The 18624-nt window shown below is 39.2% G+C and overlaps 1 protein-coding gene across 1 annotated transcript in view; it reads right to left on the bottom strand.

Moving 5' to 3' along the window:
* adamts10 (ADAM metallopeptidase with thrombospondin type 1 motif, 10) overlaps nt 1–13485 on the bottom strand; it is a 114860-nt gene extending 101375 nt beyond the window's left edge. Inside the window, exon 1 of the mRNA XM_061975824.2 lies at nt 13355–13485. The gene's annotated coding sequence lies outside the window, so the exon portion shown is untranslated. The remainder of the gene's footprint in view (nt 1–13354) is intronic.
* Between the last annotated feature and the right edge of the window lie 5139 nt (nt 13486–18624).

Below are 18624 nucleotides of genomic sequence, written 5' to 3'. Positions count from 1 at the left end.
AGTTTGAAAAATACGGTATACACAGCTCTGCCATAGACTATACCCTACTGCCATCTAATGTCTTGGAATTGCAACTACATGCAAAGTCTACTATATGATACAGCACAGTACAATACTTGCAAATGAAACTGAAATGTAAGAAAACAAACAAATGGAAAGCACCGCTCAGTTTAAAATGTCGAATTAAATTTGTTTTAAATTTTAACATTTATTAACACATTTGAGCACACACAAAAGTACCGGAAATTGGTACTGTTCAGTACCTGTATTGATTCACAGTAATCAGGAAATGGTACCATATTGAATAAAATGTGAAGGGTACCCAGCTCTACAGACAACAGCGCTTATTGCAAAAGAAAATGATCAGGATTTCCATTTTCATTCTTTCTTTGCCTGGTCTCTCTAAGTTTCCCTACTTGACATTGCAGCGTCAGCTAAATGCCTATACAGTACTCCTCGAAGTCTGCCCTTCAACCCTCCCTCCCTCAAAGCCGTCTGGGGGAGAGAAGAGCGAACGGAGACGCCACACGGGCCCAGATGGCTGGCAGCTCACCAACTGCAGCCAAAGGTAATCGGAAGCAGATGGGAAACCTTTTGGTGACGAGAGCAGGGAAGCAAGTTTCCTTGTGAAAAGGAGGGATGGGGGGATAAGAGCACAGCCCAGGGGAATGAAAGAGAGAGACAGCAGAGTGTGAGCTGCTCCAGCCAGCTGGGAGATCCATTCTTCAGTGTTAATTGTTTGAATGAAACTTTAAAGAGGGACAGTGTGTTGAAGAAATACATTATGGTCATCTATTCTAAGCAGCCCTTGGAGAGTAGAGTAAAAGAGAGTGTAGGTAAAAATACTGAGTCTTCTTTGTACTGTTGCTGCTTCCCTTATATAGTTTATGGAACAAGTGAAAGTCTCTCTTCCCCACCCTCAGGACTTCTCCCAGTCATTTCCTGCACAAGCCCAAGTCCTACGTTTCATTACCTCTGCTCCCACTCTCGATTTATGGTGGGGTTATTAAACTTGCAGCTTGATATCAAGTGCTTTTCATTACCTCCAACTCTCATCTTGTTTGTTTTAGTCCTAGAGGGGAAAACTGGACCTCCCCAATGCGGTCGCCTTTTAAGTCAAGCTTCTTATAAAGATTTGTGGACACACAACATGCATGGACTATCTCTCCTCAAACCTCCCTCAGCGACAGATGAAACGGGTGTATGCTGTCTTGCAAAGGTGACGGTGTTAAGAACTGGGTTGGTGGTCGCAGTTTTAACTCCGGTGTAAATTGCTCATCATCAAAACATCTATTAAGAGTATTTCCATTAAATTGAAGCTTAAGGTGTTATAGGACTGGGCCAATAGTCAAACAGAACGATTAATGAAAATGAACTTGATAACTTTTCCAGCACTAATAAATTGCCATATCCGTGTGTTAGGGATGGGAATCAAAAAGTGGTTCTTGTTGAGGACCATTTCCAAGGGTTTCAATTTATGGGAATCATTTGACAGCTGTGTTGACGATTCCCTTATCGATACCTGTGGCTACGCATGACGTCACCACGCAGGGCTCCGATCCGCAGCACAAACATGAGAAAGGAAGACAACAGGGTAACTTGCAATACTTGCAAAGTGGATATTCAGACACAGCATGTGATAACGTTGAATGGATCATGCTTTTTCCATCCCTTCCGAGTCAGGATAGTCAGCAAGTTGTCTGCTCTTAAAACTGCAGGTACTTATCAAATCAACACTTCCCAACATGTTAAAACATGTTATTATTAACTGTAAACATAAAAGGAATGTTTCGTATACATTACATGAAAAGGCGGCATCTGACCGGCAGTTTGCACGCGTCCTTCCTGTCTAAGAGATGTTCTCCACAGCCGGAGACACAGTGATTAGTCAGATACAGTATATTGCATGTGCATCCTAAAAAAGCAGATATACTTAATTTTCTGCAAAATAATGGTTAATTTTCATAGTTTATGGTTAAAATATTTCTCAGTGTACAGTTCCACTTGTCTTGTATTTGTTTTTTGTCTGAAATGTGTGTAATTGTTATGTGTCACAGAATAGTTTATGTTTTTATTTTGTCTATTACTACAGTCAAATATTTATTTTATTATTATATTAGTTATTCTCAAAACAAAATATTTTTTTTGGCACACCATTGAGGCCGTGGGTCTTTTAAGACCTCATTGTTGTGTTTGTATACTCTTTTTTTTTTTTTTAAACTAAACTAAAATTATGCTAATCAACTTGTTTGCTATCCTTTTATCCAAATGAGAATCTATAAGCGAATCGATAAAGAACAAAACAGTTAAGCAGAATTGAAAGTGGAATGGGAATCGTAAAGTTCTTATCAATTCCCATTCCTAACGTGTGCATTGGTTTTCTTCGTCTCTCACTTAAAAACAGGGTGCAAGAGGGTTCACTCTGTGCAACACTCAGCGTGTTTATTCGATAGTAAAATAAATTAACAGCGCTCAGTTTAGTTTATTTTATTACATTTGGGCATAGACTCATGTTAACAGTTATACACCTCATCAGGTCCGAAAAGGAGTAGGAAAAAACAGAGCTTATTAAATCCCGCCCCTTCTCCACATCACAACAATCCCCAGAAAAATATGTATTTATACTTTTTTGTTCACTATACACGACTCACAAAGTTTTTAGACATTGGGTCACAGGGGAAACCCTTAGGACATCAACAAATGCACCCCCAATTCTACAAAAGTGAACCCTCTTGTCAGTCATTCACAATATTTGTCTCGTTTGGCGAAGGCGGGACCCTAGCTTACACACACAGGATGCTGAGCCTCGCTAGTTGATAGTGAAAAACATCGCAAAGTAATAAAAATTAAGAGGAAAAAAGATGATTTTAAAGCCAAATACTTGGTGTGGGTATATTTCAGCTTCAAACTAAATGAGCAAGATGACCCCATAAACACAGACGAATAAGCCAGTCTGCCGAATTTGTTGGAAAGAAATGGCAACAAAAAACAACAGTAAAACAAACCACCCAACCCAGTTTTTCCAACTAGGGAAAAATCTGCACTTCAAGATGTGTAATATTTATTGAAGAGCAATTTTTGCAAACAGAGACAGAGTCAATTTTATTTGTATCATTTGTTTACTTATTTAAGATCATTAAAATATATTAAGCTTCTAATTAAAATGGTAACAAATAGTAATGAGATATAAAAGGTTTATTGCCTTTGAAAGGGTTTAATTTTATTATTATGATGTATTATGATTTCATTTGTGCTCAATTTGGTCTCAAAATAATGCAGACTATTATAACATTTAGCTGCAATAATTTGTGGGACAATATATCATCCAGCAAAATGTGTTATTGGCCCAAGCTTGAAATCTATATCCCAAATAATTTTCCCAAAGAAATAATTTACATTCAAAGACACTTAGAGTACATTGAGATAACCAACCCCATAATGGGGATGGTTGTCACACACTACGTGGTTGGTTATCATCATGTTATGTGAATTTGAAACATCTTTTAAAGAAAGCAGTAAATGTATGAACAGTAAACATCTAACATAATCACACCAGTATGATGATTCTATGTGTCTACATCTTGTTCATACTGCATTAATATAGGCTAATTTTAAACTTTCATGCAGAGAGGGAAATCACAACTAAGTAAATGTACCAAAATTGTATTTATTTAACAGTTATTAAGCAGTGGCACAAACATTCATGTCATTTCCAAAACAGAAAGTGCAAGATTGTCAGAGACATTTTAAAACAAGCTATTAGTGCACGATGTCACTAAGATGACATATCAAAACAACACTAAATTAATGTGCACTTTTTGTACAGAACGCCACTACAATATTTTAAAACAAATAACGTGCACTTTTGTGCATGATGTCACACAAGATATTTCAATAACTGTCAAATAAAAATGAGCTGCATAATAGGAAATCAAATGTATGTCCTTCGCTATGTGGTAGGTTACTTCGGACGTTATCTCCTTTAGTTGTTGACTATTTTTTTCATACAGTGTTGATGTGGAAATGGAAGACGCCAGGCTCAATTGGGTCAGTGCTGGTTGCTTCGGCATTTTGTGGGTGTGGCACTGGCCGGAGATGTTGACATGCGGAGTTTTAAGCACTCTTCATTCTCTAGCGGGTGACTTTTCAAATGATGCTACAAATTAGTAGTGCTGCTACTTTTTGTAGCAACGCTTTTGCCGCATTATATACATATTACAGTTGTCTGTTCAACATATTCCCGCTTGAAGCCAGACGATGGAACCTGTGCTGTTTTTCTTGGGAATTAATTATTCTTCCTTCATTTGTTACCAGATTTGCACCTTCTTTCTCTCGTATTACCACTTGCACCGTTACCATGCCGCTACCTCTCTGCTCGGCGAGGGCGTATAACGTTGCACGTGCGACAGTATGTGACGTATGTAAGAAGGTGCGCTATTCTGTGAGAAGGAGAGACAAGAAAGAGTGAGAAACGCCTGTAGTGTAATGCCCGCAGCTAAAAGCAACAGCGTGAGAACGTATAATCGAAAACTCACGATATAGTAATTTTCTGCATCGATACATCAAGCTTACATTTTGCATTGCACAGCAGAAATAAAAAACAAATTAAAGCTGCGAGCAGCGTTGAGAGAGCCCTTGCCGATCTAGTACTTCAGGGTGTCATCTTCATCATTTGTAACAATTCTGATCAAGATCCGAGTTAATGTAGCCGAGTTATGAGTGTTGAAAGTTTTGTGGCGAGCCATCAAACTAAAATTTGGGCGCCATGTTACGCCCACTAGACAAGGCGTAGGCAAAATGTATTTGTAATATACCACCACCCATCAGTTTAGTATCTGTCTCTGATCATCTAAATTGAAGTAATGACAGCTTGTCTTGTCTTATTTGTATAGTAGCTGACATTTTAACTGCAACTCATTTGGTCAAAGTCCCAAAAAGGAGTCTGTGAAAGTATGACCTCTGTTTTTGGCCGAAAAATGGCCAATGGAAACCAAGATGGCCAACTTCCTCTTTTCTTTCCCAATATGGGTTTTTGAGACTTGTATGTGCATCCTGTCAGGATGGATGTCTCGAGTGAGTTACATGACAATACGCGAAATTGGTGGGAGGGCTCTCGCAGCCTTTGCTGCTTGGGCCCTAAAAACTATGTTAGTCTCAAAGCCAAGATAACACATATGGTAGGTCGTGAGTTCAAACCCCGGCCGAGTCATACCAAAGACTATAAAAATTGGACCCATTACCTCCATGCTTGGCACTCAGCATCAAGGGTTGGAATTGGGGGTTAAATCACCAAAATGATTCCCGAGCGCGGCCACCGCTGCTGCTCACTGCTCACCTCACCTCCCAGGGAGTGGAACAAGGGGATGAAGTGAAGTGAATTATATTTATATAGCGCTTTTCTCTAGTGACTCAAAGCGCTTTTACATAGTGAAACCCAATATCTAAGTTACATTTAAACCAGTGTGGGTGGCACTGGGAGCAGGTGGGTAAAGTGTCTTGCCCAAGGACACAACGGAAGTGACTAGGAAGGCGGAAGCGGGGATCGAACCTGTAACCCTCAAGTTACTGGCACGGCCACTCTACCAACCGAGCTATACCACCCCAACATGGGTCAAATGTAGTAATTTCACCACACCTAGTGTGTGTGTGTGAGTATCATCCATCCATCCATCCATTTTCTACCGCTTTTCCCTTTTGGGGTCGCAGGGGGTGCTGGAGCCTATCTCAGCTGCAATCGGGCGGAAGGCGGGGTACACCCTGGACAAGTCGCCACCTCATCGCAGGGCCAACACAGATAGACAACATTCACACTCACATTCACACACTAGGGCCAATTTTAATGTTGCCAATCAACCTATCCCCAGGTGCATGTCTTTGGAGGTGGGAGGAAGCCGGAGTACCCGGAGAGAACCCACGCAGTCACAGGGAGAACATGCAAACTCCACACAGAAAGATCCCGAGCCCGGGATTGAACTCAGGACTACTCAGGACCTTCGTATTGTGAGGCACATGCACTAACCCCTGTTACACCGTGCTGCCTTTGTGTGAGTATCAGTGGTATTCTAACTTTTATTTTACTCCATGAAGACAGCGGACAAAGAGCTTGGAGTAGCGACCACAGGGAGCTGAAGACAGGTCACACTTTTCACACCAGTCCTTTTTTTTTTAGGACATCAGTGCCGCACCATGATAAACAAATGTGCCTTACTGTAAGTTTAGACTTTATTTTAAAAAAAATTAAGCTAACTATGCTATCCTTGTCTTTAACTGCTGCTCACTAATCAAAACCATATGACTGCATCCCAGTCTGTGTGGAGCAGACTGATGCTAAGTGTCTCTTATCTCACGCACACACACACACACTCATGCATGCACACACTGACCAGACTTGCCCACGAATGTGCTTTAGGTTCAGTTTATTATTGCATTAAAGTGGCGGCGCGGCTTTCCTTCTTCCTTCTAATGAGACCTTGAGGCTGCAGGATCAGATGCCGCATAAGAATGTCACAAGTCAGATGTGGCGCTTTAGATGGCATCAGCCGCAATTATTTCCTTGTAACGGTCCTGAGAAAACAGATTCTAAGAGCTATCTGCATGAAAACGCCTGCGCAGGTGATGGAGAATAATGCAAAGCAGAGGGAGATCTATCTCAGACTAAACTCTGTCTGGTATAGAGACGCAGGAAAACGAGGGGCAGGCATTCCACTCTCCGTTTCCCCAAATAAACAGAGTGCAGATGAAAAGTGGGAACATAAACAGGCCCAAGAACCTTCGACATGAACCCCTCACTCCCTTGAAAATGCGCCTCTTAAATCTGAAACAATATTTGGGGGAGAGAGAGTGCTGACAGGACATGGGACAGAGTTAGTTAGCAGCTTAGCACACAAAGTTCATTCACTTACGTACAATGTTTTTCTAATTTTACGCAATTCGTTCAGTATAAATCTTCTGTAAGGTTGCCACAAAATGACTGTAATTGCAAATCGCTGACTTGAGCTTTTTCTGCAGTGTCCTCTAGTGGAGAGCACTGGCATCTCTATGCAATTGTGTGTTATTTATCAGCCACACAACAGTGTGTTGATTGAATTAAAGCAGTAGTATCCAAAATGCGGCCCTGTGATCAACTGTGGCCCATGGCTTGTTTTATACTGTTTTGTGGAAATAACATTAAAGGGGCCCTCTAAATCTGGCAACACTTATTTCATACACTTTAAATCCAATCAATTAACACAGGGGTGCCCAAACTTTTTCCACTGAGGGCCACAGATCGACAAATCAAAGGATGCGGGGGCCATTTTGGAGGTTTCGCCTTCAAAACCGATGTAATATATAGACTTTATTCAAAGAAGTAGAAAATGCATACTCGCTAAAAATGTTGTGTGAATGCTAAAGAGCCAAAGCCGAACTGATATGTTAACAGTTGGCACGCTGGCCAGATAGCGTCATGAAAAAAAAATATGAGCTAAACAAGCTAACAGTACTATGTTAACATGCTAACAATAGCATGCTTAAAGTTAACATTTGTGAAATACCAAAATATATGGCACTAAGGAAACCTGTTACATAAGCTAAAGAAAGCTAGCATGCTCATGTCAGCATTCTAATAAGCTAACTGTAACATGTGTCAAGTACCAAAATATAACAGGTGTATACCTACACAATTAGTTAAAAAAAAAAATAGCATACTAATGTTAGCAAACTAACAGGTGTCAATTGTCAAGTGACAACCACAAATTCCAGACTATAAACCGCTACTTTTGCCTACACTTATAGAGTTTTCTTTGCTGATGGCCATAAATATATATATATATATTTTTTTTTAAATAAATTTAAAAAAAGCAAAAAGACAGAGGGTGTTTTATTGTTTGTGCTATGGCGCTATCTTGTGGATGAATTCGCTCACTGCAGGAGCTGTAGCGTCCTTCCATTTAGTGCTTTCAACAACCGGAAGTAGAAGTGACATTTAGTCTTATAGCCGTCCATAGCGTTTCTACTCGTATGGGTCGTCATTCATCACTCCAAGCAGCGTTTGTAAGTTTTACAATGTAACTAAAACGGTTTATATTTACTAAACCGTCCCATGTGTGATGTCTGTAGGAGTGTTTTCATGCATATTTGTATGCGCTATCGTAATATAATGACATTAGTGTCGTTAGCATTAACTAATATGCTAACACAGTCTGTGTTGGTATTATTAACTTACGACATTCTTTTTGTATTGTTTTAGTTTCACAAATTCCTTAATAAACTCACCAAGACGTCACTATGGAGTTATTGAGTCTGTTTAGCTGATTTGAGAACTTGCTTCTGCATGACAATGACTTTTGCTCTGTTTGATCATCCCATTTTACTGCCGTGTTACATGCACTGTTTGGAAACAATTAAGGTATGTGAATAAACATTTACAGAATCTTCCTGTGTGAATAACTCATGTCGCAACATATATATCTGCGGGTTATAGTCTGGTACAACTAATACATGGAAAAATATTTTTTTCTTTTCAAATTTAGTGGGTGCGGCTTATATCCTGATGCGCTTTATAGATGGGAAATATTTTATGCTGAGTTGCATACCTGCAAAATTATCAAAAAAGCCAGCATGCTAATGTTAGGACGTTAAAAATTAGCTAAGGGGTGCAAATGGCACTTTGGACACCACAGTGTTAACCTTACTTAAAAAAAAAACACACAAACAGATTACCTTGTGAGTAAATGTAACTTTATGACATAGTTAACCAAGATAGATGTTTTTCTGTTGTTTGTACAAATTATTTCTCAGTAAAGTACTATGAGGCTGGAATACTTAAAACATTAAGTTAAAAGTACTCAAAATTACAGGCTACAAAGAATTGTAAGTTCTGTACCTAAAAAATTATGTCTGCAGGAAAATGTCTCCTAAAATAGACATGCACAGTAAAGCTTTTGGACTTGAATTCTGATCCATTTTAGCCCATTTTAAAACGCCCCACTTTCGGCTCCGAAAGGTGGGCGGGCCTGCAACAGCCTGCTGACGTCACCTACAGAAAACTGGAGCCTATTTCATATTGTGTAGTTTTGGTAGCATCTTCATTCCGAGTCACGATATTTTCAGAAGTTCAAGGAATGATCAAATATGTCTGCCTGATGCATTGTTGCAGGTTATAGCAATACAACTAAAGAAGGGGTCAACCTGCATACATTTCCAAATGATGGGAATATGAGGAAAGTATGGACCTCTCCAGTCAATATGACTTTTTGTGTAAAATGGGATGGATGTAGCTTGCAGCGATCATTTTTATAATCTGACTACGAAGGGTTTTGGTTGCTGTTTGGATGTGAAAAAATTCAAAAGACTCAAGCAAAATGCGATCCCGAAAATCAGGAGCACCCATGAGGAGAGAAGACTGAGTCAGAATCTGCAGAAAAACGGAGAAAGAAAAGCAGACCCGGTGCTCAAAAACAAGAGAAAGCAAAGGTATGTCGCTAGTACTCTATTTTGTGTCCTCTTATACTGATGTTTTCTTCAACATGCTTGAGAAAATGCTAAAAGAGCATGAGAAAGTATGAGGTCTATGGAAGATAACGGCGATAATTTTTGCACATGATCTTAGTTTTGAAGTAATCATGGACCAGGCCGACAAAAACATGCAACTAAGTGATCCATATAATGGTTTTAGAGTGGAACCTCAATTTATGAACGCCTTATTTGCGACCTTTTCGATTTACAAATCTTTATGCCTCTGTAAGCGAACCATGTCTCGGCGTACGAACGCTTAATTCATTCATTTTTCATGCCGCTTGAACCCATCAGGGGCTGCCATTTTGATGACATACATTTCTGCACACACAGTCATTTTGTCATTATGTCACATCCTGTTTACATTCGACAGTGAGCGGCGATTCTGACTTGTTTGTTTCCACAATTGTCGTACGTTGTGCCGCTCAAAGCTTTGTCAGCCTGTCTTGGAGATCACTTTGTGAGATTAGAAACAACTTAAATGAGTCCAAACTCTCACAGTCTCGCTGTATAGCTTCGGGTTGCTAGAAAACCACTTTGAGCCAGCGCTTTAGCTCGTTAGCCTCCAGCTTAAGACACCCTCAGTTAGAAGATTTTTATCAGCGAAGGGGGATTTGTTCCGCAGCAAGTCTTTAATTGGGATGAGACCAAAAAATATGACAGAGCGGACCGGAGAGGGCACTACCGGGACACAAGCAGGAGAAAGATCGTCTCACACTGCTAGTTTGTGCTAACGCTAGCGGTGATTACGTGAAGCCACTGATCGTTTATCAGGCCGAAACTCCCAGTGTTCAACAATGCGACACATATTAGCTAACACAGGTTAAAATGATTTAAACTTGTTTTGTTTTTTATTGTAGTAACATGGTGGTTAAGGTTTTTGAGTGCACCAACGAGACTTTTGTGGGAATGTGTGTGTTGACAATTAAGCTTGCTGTGATGTTTTTTGGATAAAAAGGGGATTGTTAAACCATTACCCCCTTGTTATATTGGTTTGATATATGCAGTATATACATACAGTATATAACACACACACATTATAGTGTTTTCAAAGTTTGCAATTGTTTACTTAAACAGGTACTATTGTCAAGGCTAGAACCAATTATTCATGTGTTCATTGATTTTTATGGGGAACTCGGCTTCACTCTACAAACTTATCAATTTACGAACCATGTTCAAGAACCAATTAAGTTTGTAAATCGAGTTTCAACTGTATATGCCTTTATCCACACTATCTATGCTGGAAAATGGGCTCTAGTTTTGTAGATGACATCACACCAAGAGGGGGCGGCATATCAAATCTGGCGACGGAAAGGGAGCGTTACAAGTACAGTTAGTTATCTACCGGGTACTCAAAAACTAATTGACATTATGGGAAATGAATGACAGATTAATTTTCAGAAGAATAAAACACATTAGCATAATTTGCTGGTGAAATTACAGTCACCTGGACGCTATAGGTCCACCGGCCTATATGAAATTTTGAGGTGGAAAAAAGCAGAAGCTGATATAATAATACTAGTAACTAGAGATGTCTGATAATATCAGGCTGCCGATATTATCGGCCGATAAATGCTTTAAAATGTAATATCACAAATTATCGGTATCGGTTTCAAAAAGTAAAATTTATGACTTTTTAAAACGCCGCTGTACGGAGTGGTACACGGACGTAGGGAGAAGTACAGAGCAGTTGCGTCTACCAGTCATACTTGCCAACCCCCACGATTTTCCCGGGAGACTCCCGAATTTCAGTGTCCCTCCCGAAAATCTCCCGGGGCAACCATTCTCCTGAATTTCTCCCGATGTCCACCCAGACAACAATTTTGGGGGCGTGCCTTAAAGGCACTGCCTTTGCGTGCCGGCCCAATCACATAATATCTACGGCTTTTCACACACACAAGTGAATGCAAAGCATGCTTGGTCAACAGCCATACAGGTCACACTGAGGATGGCCGTATAAACAACTTTAACACTGTTACAAATATGCGCCACACTGTGAACGCACACCAAACAAGAATGACAAACACATTTCGGGAGAACATCCGCACCGTAACACAACATAAACACAACAGAACAAATACCCAGAACCCCTTGCAGCACTAACTCTTCCGGGACGCTACAATATACACCTCCCATCCGGCCCCCCACCCAACCTCGCCCACCTCAACCTCCTCATGCAATAATAAATATGGCAGTGCCAGGTTGGCATTTTTTTCCATAACTTGAGTTGATTTAATTTGGAAAACCTTGTTACATTGTTTAATGCATCCAGCGGGGCATCACAACAAAATTAGGCACAATAATGTGTTAATTCCATTAAATCGGTTGATATCGGAATCGGTAATTAAGAGTTGGACAATATCGGAATATCGGATATCGGCAAAAAAGCCATTATCGGACATCTCTAGTTACAAGTACAGTTAGTTATCTACCGAGTACTCAAAGACTAATTGACATTATGGGAAATGAATGACAGATTAATTTTCAGAAGAATAAAATACATTAGCATAATTTGCTGGTGAAATTACAGTCACCTGGACGCTATGTGTCCTCCGTCCTATATGAAATTTTGAGGGGGGAAAAAAGCAGAAGCTGATATAATAATACTAGTAACTAGAGATGTCTGATAATATGCTTTTCCGCACCGTAACACAACATAAACACAACAGAACAAATACCCAGAACCCCTTGTAGCACTAACTCTTCCGGGACGCTACAATATATACCCCCGCTACCCCCCACCCCCACCTCAACCCCGCCCCACCCAACCCCGCCCATCTCAACCTTCCCGTGCTCTCTCAGGGAGAACATGTCCCAAATTCCAAGCTGCCGTTTTGAGGCATGTTAAAAAAAAAAAATGCACTTTGTGACTTTGATAATAAATATGGCAGTGCCATGTTGGCATTTTTTTCCATAACTTGAGTTGATTTATTTTGGAAAAACTTGTTACATTGTTTAATGCATCCAGCGGGGAATCACAAAAAAATTAGGCATAATAATGTGTTAATTCCACGACTGTATATATCGTATCGGTTGATATCGGAATCGGTAATTATGAGTTGGACAATATCGGAATATCGGCAAAAAAGCCATTATCGGACATCTCTAAACAAAATCAAAAAAATTATTAAAAACAAATATCAAAGTGGTCCCCTGCAGTTGATTTTTTTTAATGTATCGACCCTTGATGGAAAAAGTCTGGAACACCCGATTTTAAACTCAAGCATTTCATTCACCCGGAGAAAAAAAAACTCAATGATTTGATTAGCAGACCAAAAACCTGCTCATCTGACAGTGTTGTGTACAAATATGAATATAATGGATTCTTATTCAACTAAAAAAAAAAAAAAAAAAAAAACATTAGGCCTACATCATTTCATGGCATGTGCTGGCTGCACAAGTTTAGGTTAATAAAATAGGAATTATTATAATCAACTCTGCTTTTGGGAGAAGTTACTCCCAAAGCGTCACATGTGTACCAAATGTCAGCTGTTGGCCACATCACTGGTCTTTTAAACACGCACGCACACACGCGCGCACACACACACACGCACACACACACACACACACACACACACACACACACACACACACACACACACACACACACACACACACACACACACACACACACACACACACACACAAAAGTAATTCCAATTCCCTACTATGATTTGCTTAAAAGTGCTAGCTAGCTTATTTCACGCTAATGCATCATAGCAAAATAAACGACAGCAATTTACTATAGGCAGAAATAAATACTGCGAAATTAGCCTCTAAAGTCGTACCTTAGTCATATATGAGCAGGTTTAGTGTCCATTAGAGAGTGGGGGAGAGTACGCAAACTCGCTGACCTTACCTCCCGGTGTGTAAGGCACAAGTTCCCGCGGTGTCTGCTGTCTAAACTCGGTACCCGAGCGGAGGAGTCACCGGCGTCTGACTGAGGAGATTTGACTCCTTCCCTGTCAGAACAGCACCATTTAGTGAGCCATAAAGTCAACCATAATGTTACCCCACAACTTCCGGGGAAGGGTTACAAAATAAAAAGACAAATATAATATAAGACACAAAAAAAAGTTGTGAAATTCAAGAGAAAATACACCGTCTCTGTGCTTTTTGTGTGGCAGAGTGCATATTATTAATGTGCTCTGTAAAAATAATGACAAAAAGTTGTGAAATCTGAGCAGGTAAATATGGTCACATATGAAAATAACCAATGTCACGTTGTTGTAATTCACATAAGCAGTCCATTTGTGTTGTTCAGTTTATAAAAATAAGTGAATGCTACGATAAATGTTAGGTTTGTCTTTTGATCAAATTAGCAAACAACATAAAACACTATCACAATTTTAAGATGATGGTAATTAATGAATCATCAAAATGTTTTTAAGCAGCTAACAAATGTTTTGTTTTTGTTTTTTGCTCATTTTCATTCATTCATTTATTTATTTGGAAAAAGATGGGTCGTTTTGCCTTATATTCAGGTCAGTATCTGTAATATAGGTGTATGTCGGTTGATTTCTCAACATTTTTAAATAAAAATTTCAACAATTTGTTACAATTGTCAAATATTTGTATGTGTGTTTTTGTTGGCAAATCTTTTAAATATAATATTGATGGTATAATACTGGGCTTCACGGTGGCAGAGGGGTTAGTGCATCTGCCTCACAATACGAAGGTCCTGAGTAGTCTTGGGTTCAATCCTGGGCTCGGGATCTTTCTGTGTGGAGTTTGCATGTTCTCCCCGTGACTGCGTGGGTTCCCTCCGGGTACTCCGGCTTCCTCCCACCTCCAAAGACATGCACCTGGGGATAAGTTGATTGGCAACACTAAATTGGCCCTAGTGTGTGGATGTGAGTGTGAATGTTGTCTGTCTATCTGTGTTGGCCCTGCGATGAGGTGGCGACTTGTCCAGGGTGTACCCCGCCTTCCGCCCGATTGTAGCTGAGATAGGCTCCAGCGCCCCCCGCGACCCCAAAGGGAATAAGCGGTAGAAAATGGATGGATGGATGGGTATAATACTGTATAAAATTGTGTTTAAAACGTAGAAAATTGATGTACGTGCCATACTATAGTATATATTGCTCTATATACAGTAGTAGTGAAGTGAAGTGAATTATATTTATATAGCGCTTTTCTCTAGTGACTCAAAGCGCTTTACATAGTGAAACCCAATATCTAAGTTACATTTAAACCAATGTGGGTGGCACTGAGAGCAGGTGGGTAAAGTGTCTTGCCCAAGGACACAACGGCAGTGACTAGGATGGCAGAAGCTGGGATCGAACCTGGAACCCTCAAGTTGCTGGCACGGCCACTCTACCAACCGAGCTATACCGCTCCTTAGTATACAGGTGCATCGCAATAAATTTAAATGTCTTAGTTAATGTATTTTTTAAATGTTTTTTAACTTTTATATTATTTATTTCAATAAAAAATACATGATAAATATAATAAAAATAAATAAGTAAATATGAATTTTTTTTAAGTTAATGTATTTCAGCATTGTAGTGCAATTTAGAAATTTGATTAAATATGTATTTATGATGATAGTTTACAGCTAATAAAAAACTAATTCAGTGTGTCGTGAAATTTGATTTTTTTTAAATCGTCAAAAAGTTATATGTTGTAAATAATAGATTATATTTACATTTTTACATTAAATACAGGCAAATGACTGTCCTATATTGTAATTAACATTTATCATTAAAAACACCGCAAATATTAACAAAATCTTCTGGTGCTCTGATGTGAAATGCTTCTAAAAGAAAAATTGTCAAATATCGCCACATACTTATTGACATTTTTCTACACACAATGCACATTTGCATTGTAAAAGTTCACCTTAAATCAGACAATAAAGATTCAACACCCATGTGCGGTAATGTTTTTATTTTGAAAAATACAATTTTCTGTTTTGCTATTGAGTTGATGCAACTTGAGGAACATAGACTGATTGCTAGTGAATGACATAATGATTATTCTGAAACTAAACAAGTTAAGGACTAGTAAAGTTGACTCTATTTAATGTCCTCAAAAAACAATTGCATGACAACTGTGTGGTCTATAAATACGTGCAGTAGTATTTGTCCCAAATTACTCCCAACGCTGTTGAAGCTAAAGCTGAATTCAGAATATGTGCTTGTCATTTTAAGTGTTTGAGCAGTAAATGTTATGTTCATACAATAAAGTTGACATGGTATTTTTATAATGTCATGGTCTATTTTGTTGGACACCAGATTTGTTGAGGGTTTGGCCACGACGTCATCCAAGGGTCCTTGCAGTCAAAACAAGACATGTAGTCTTTTGACATCATTTATGGGCATAAGATTAAGGGAGTCTAACTAATATTGCAAATGATGCAACAATATGATAGACTTTAACATAATTCCTAAGGTTTCCTCACCCTAACACACCCAGCAGTCAACATATTGAAGTGTTTATAGGCTTTTAACTGAGACAGTGACCATATCCAAAAAAAGTCAGACATGAAGAGTCCAACTCGAATAGGCTCTAGCCTTAGCTCCCCCAAGACGGAATAGAAAATGAGTCAATGAATGAAGGTACCTCAAGTTATACAAAGAGTGAATCCTTTTCCCACTCGCCCACCCCTTCATCACATTGACTTGTTGAATGCAGCGAGTTCAAATGCAACAGCTCTACCATAAATTCTTCCTTTACAAAGACAACTAAAAAGCAGTCAAAGATTACACAGTCGTGGGAAGCCATGCGAGGAAAGTCAGGTTAAAAATTTAGAGTTTGAGATCAGGCCATGGCGGTTCTCGCAATGGGCCGCAAGGTCAACACTCTCTAGGGATGCCTCAAGAATGAGGGGTGGAATTAATTCATATTTATTCATACATTTTGTGCACAATTAAAGATGATAAAGCTAATCTTGTTTATGTTAACATATGCTAATTAATCTGAACAAAACATCCACATCAAAGCTCTGTGTGTTATAGACAGTGGCGGTTCTAGCAATGGGTCGTATGGACAATTGCCCAGGGCAGCATTCTCTAGGGGAGGGAGAGTTTATCTATTTTTGCTTCGCGCTTAGGGTGTTTGCTCATCAGGTCAGGAAATGTCCACAGGCGGGAGGGATATTTACATGGAGTGGATTAAACCAAACCCCCAAATGACAGAATTTCCCACGCATAAAATAAAATATCTCATTATATATTTGTGATTATTTGCAATTTATAGATCACAATCAACTGTTCAAAGTTTACCTGCTGCCAGTGACACGCAGATCTGAGTGTCGTAGCTGGCCTAGCTTCAGCATGTACACAATGATCAGTAAGGGTTCCACAATTGACCCCCGGGTAACCTCGGAGGTAATAGCCATTTGGTCTGAGACCTTACCAATTCCAATGAAGTACGTCTTGTGATCAAGACAGGACTTAAGCAAAACGAGATATTCCCACCCACTTTTTTTAAAAGGATTGCGGGATCACGATTAAACATTTTCCATTTTATTAGGCAAGGTAAGGCAAGGCAATTTTATGTATAGAGCACAATTCGTACACAAGGCAATTCAAAGTGCTTCATTCAAATTACCGTATTTTTTGGACTATAAGTCGCAGTTTTTTCATACATATACTCAGGAGCGACTTATGTGTGAAATTATTAACACAGTACCGTAAAATGTCAAATATTATTATTTAGCTCTCACGTAAGAGACCAGACGTATAAGATTTCATGGGATTTAGCGATTAGGAGTGACAGATTGTTTGGTAAACGTATAGCATGTTCTATATGTTATAGTTATTTGAATGACTCTTACCATAATATGTTACGTTAACATACCAGGCACGTTCTCAGTTGGTTATTTATGCCTCATATAACATACACTTATTCAGCCTGTTGTTCACTATTCTTTATTTATTTTAAATTGCCTTTCAAATGTCTATTCTTGGTGTTGGGTTTTATCAAATAAATTTCCCCCAAAAATGCGACTTATGTATGTTTTTTTTCCTTCTTTATTATGCATTTTCGGCCGGTGCGACTTATACTCCGTAGCAATTTACACTCCGAAAAATACGGTAAAAATCAGAAAAGACAATAATCACAAAAACTATTATAAATAATTAAAATCAATCAAATGTTGTAGATAAAATACTTTCAGTTGTCATCATCAATCAATCAATCAAAGTTTATTTATATAGTCCTAAATCACGAGTGTCTCAAAGGGCTGCACAAGCCACATTGACGTCCTTGGCTCAGATCCCACATCAGGGCAAGAAAAAACTAAATCCAATGGGATTACAATGAGAAACCTTGTCATATGCACAATTAAATCAAAGTGTTTGTGATTTGAACATTGCCAACGTTGAGGCCTGTCTCACAACTTCAGGAAGCTTATTGCAGATTTTAGGAGCATAAAACTGTAACTCAGTTTCACCATGTTTGGTCCTGACTCTATGCACCAGCAGGAGACCACTTCCTGAGGCTCCTGGACCTAAGTACTCGACTAATATGGTCATATTTCCTGGTTCTAGTCAGGAATCGAGCAGTAGCATTTTGGATGTACTGTAGCTGCTTTACAGCTCGTTCAAAGAGCCCGGTAGGAAGGCTATTACAGTAGTTTAACTTGCTGGAGACAAAGCCATGGACTAGGCTTTCTAAGTCTGATTTAGACATTATTCCTCTGATTTTGGCAATGTTTTTTAGGTGGTAAAAAGCTGTTGTTATTGACTTAATGTGCTTGTTAAAAGTTCAAGTCTGAGTCCATTATTACCCCTAGATTTCTAACCTGATTATAAGGTTTCAGTGAGAGAGTCTCAAGGTGACTAATAATAGTTTCTCTTTGCTTCTGTAGGCCAAAGGTGGTTTTAGTTTTGTCTAAGTGTCATCTGCAAAGTTGTGATTGGACACATTGAAGCTGCGTATTAAATGACCTAATGACAACATGTACAAGTTGAACAATAGGGGTCCCAAAATGCAGCCCTGGGGAACTCCACAGTCACAGCCATTTGGTCAGAGACACTGTTACCAATTTCAACAAAATTTGTCCTGTGATAGAGATAGGACTTGAACCGAGTCAGAGCAGAACCGGAAATTCCCACCCAGTTTTCTACCCTTTGTATTAGTTTAGTATGGTCAACTGTGTCAAAGGCAGCGCTCAGGTCCATC

Source organism: Nerophis lumbriciformis, linkage group LG14 (genome assembly GCF_033978685.3).
Source record: "Nerophis lumbriciformis linkage group LG14, RoL_Nlum_v2.1, whole genome shotgun sequence".
Taxonomy (NCBI): domain Eukaryota; kingdom Metazoa; phylum Chordata; class Actinopteri; order Syngnathiformes; family Syngnathidae; genus Nerophis; species Nerophis lumbriciformis.
The sequence above is the reverse complement of the archived record's forward strand: the minus strand, read 5'-3'. Positions and strand labels throughout refer to the sequence as shown.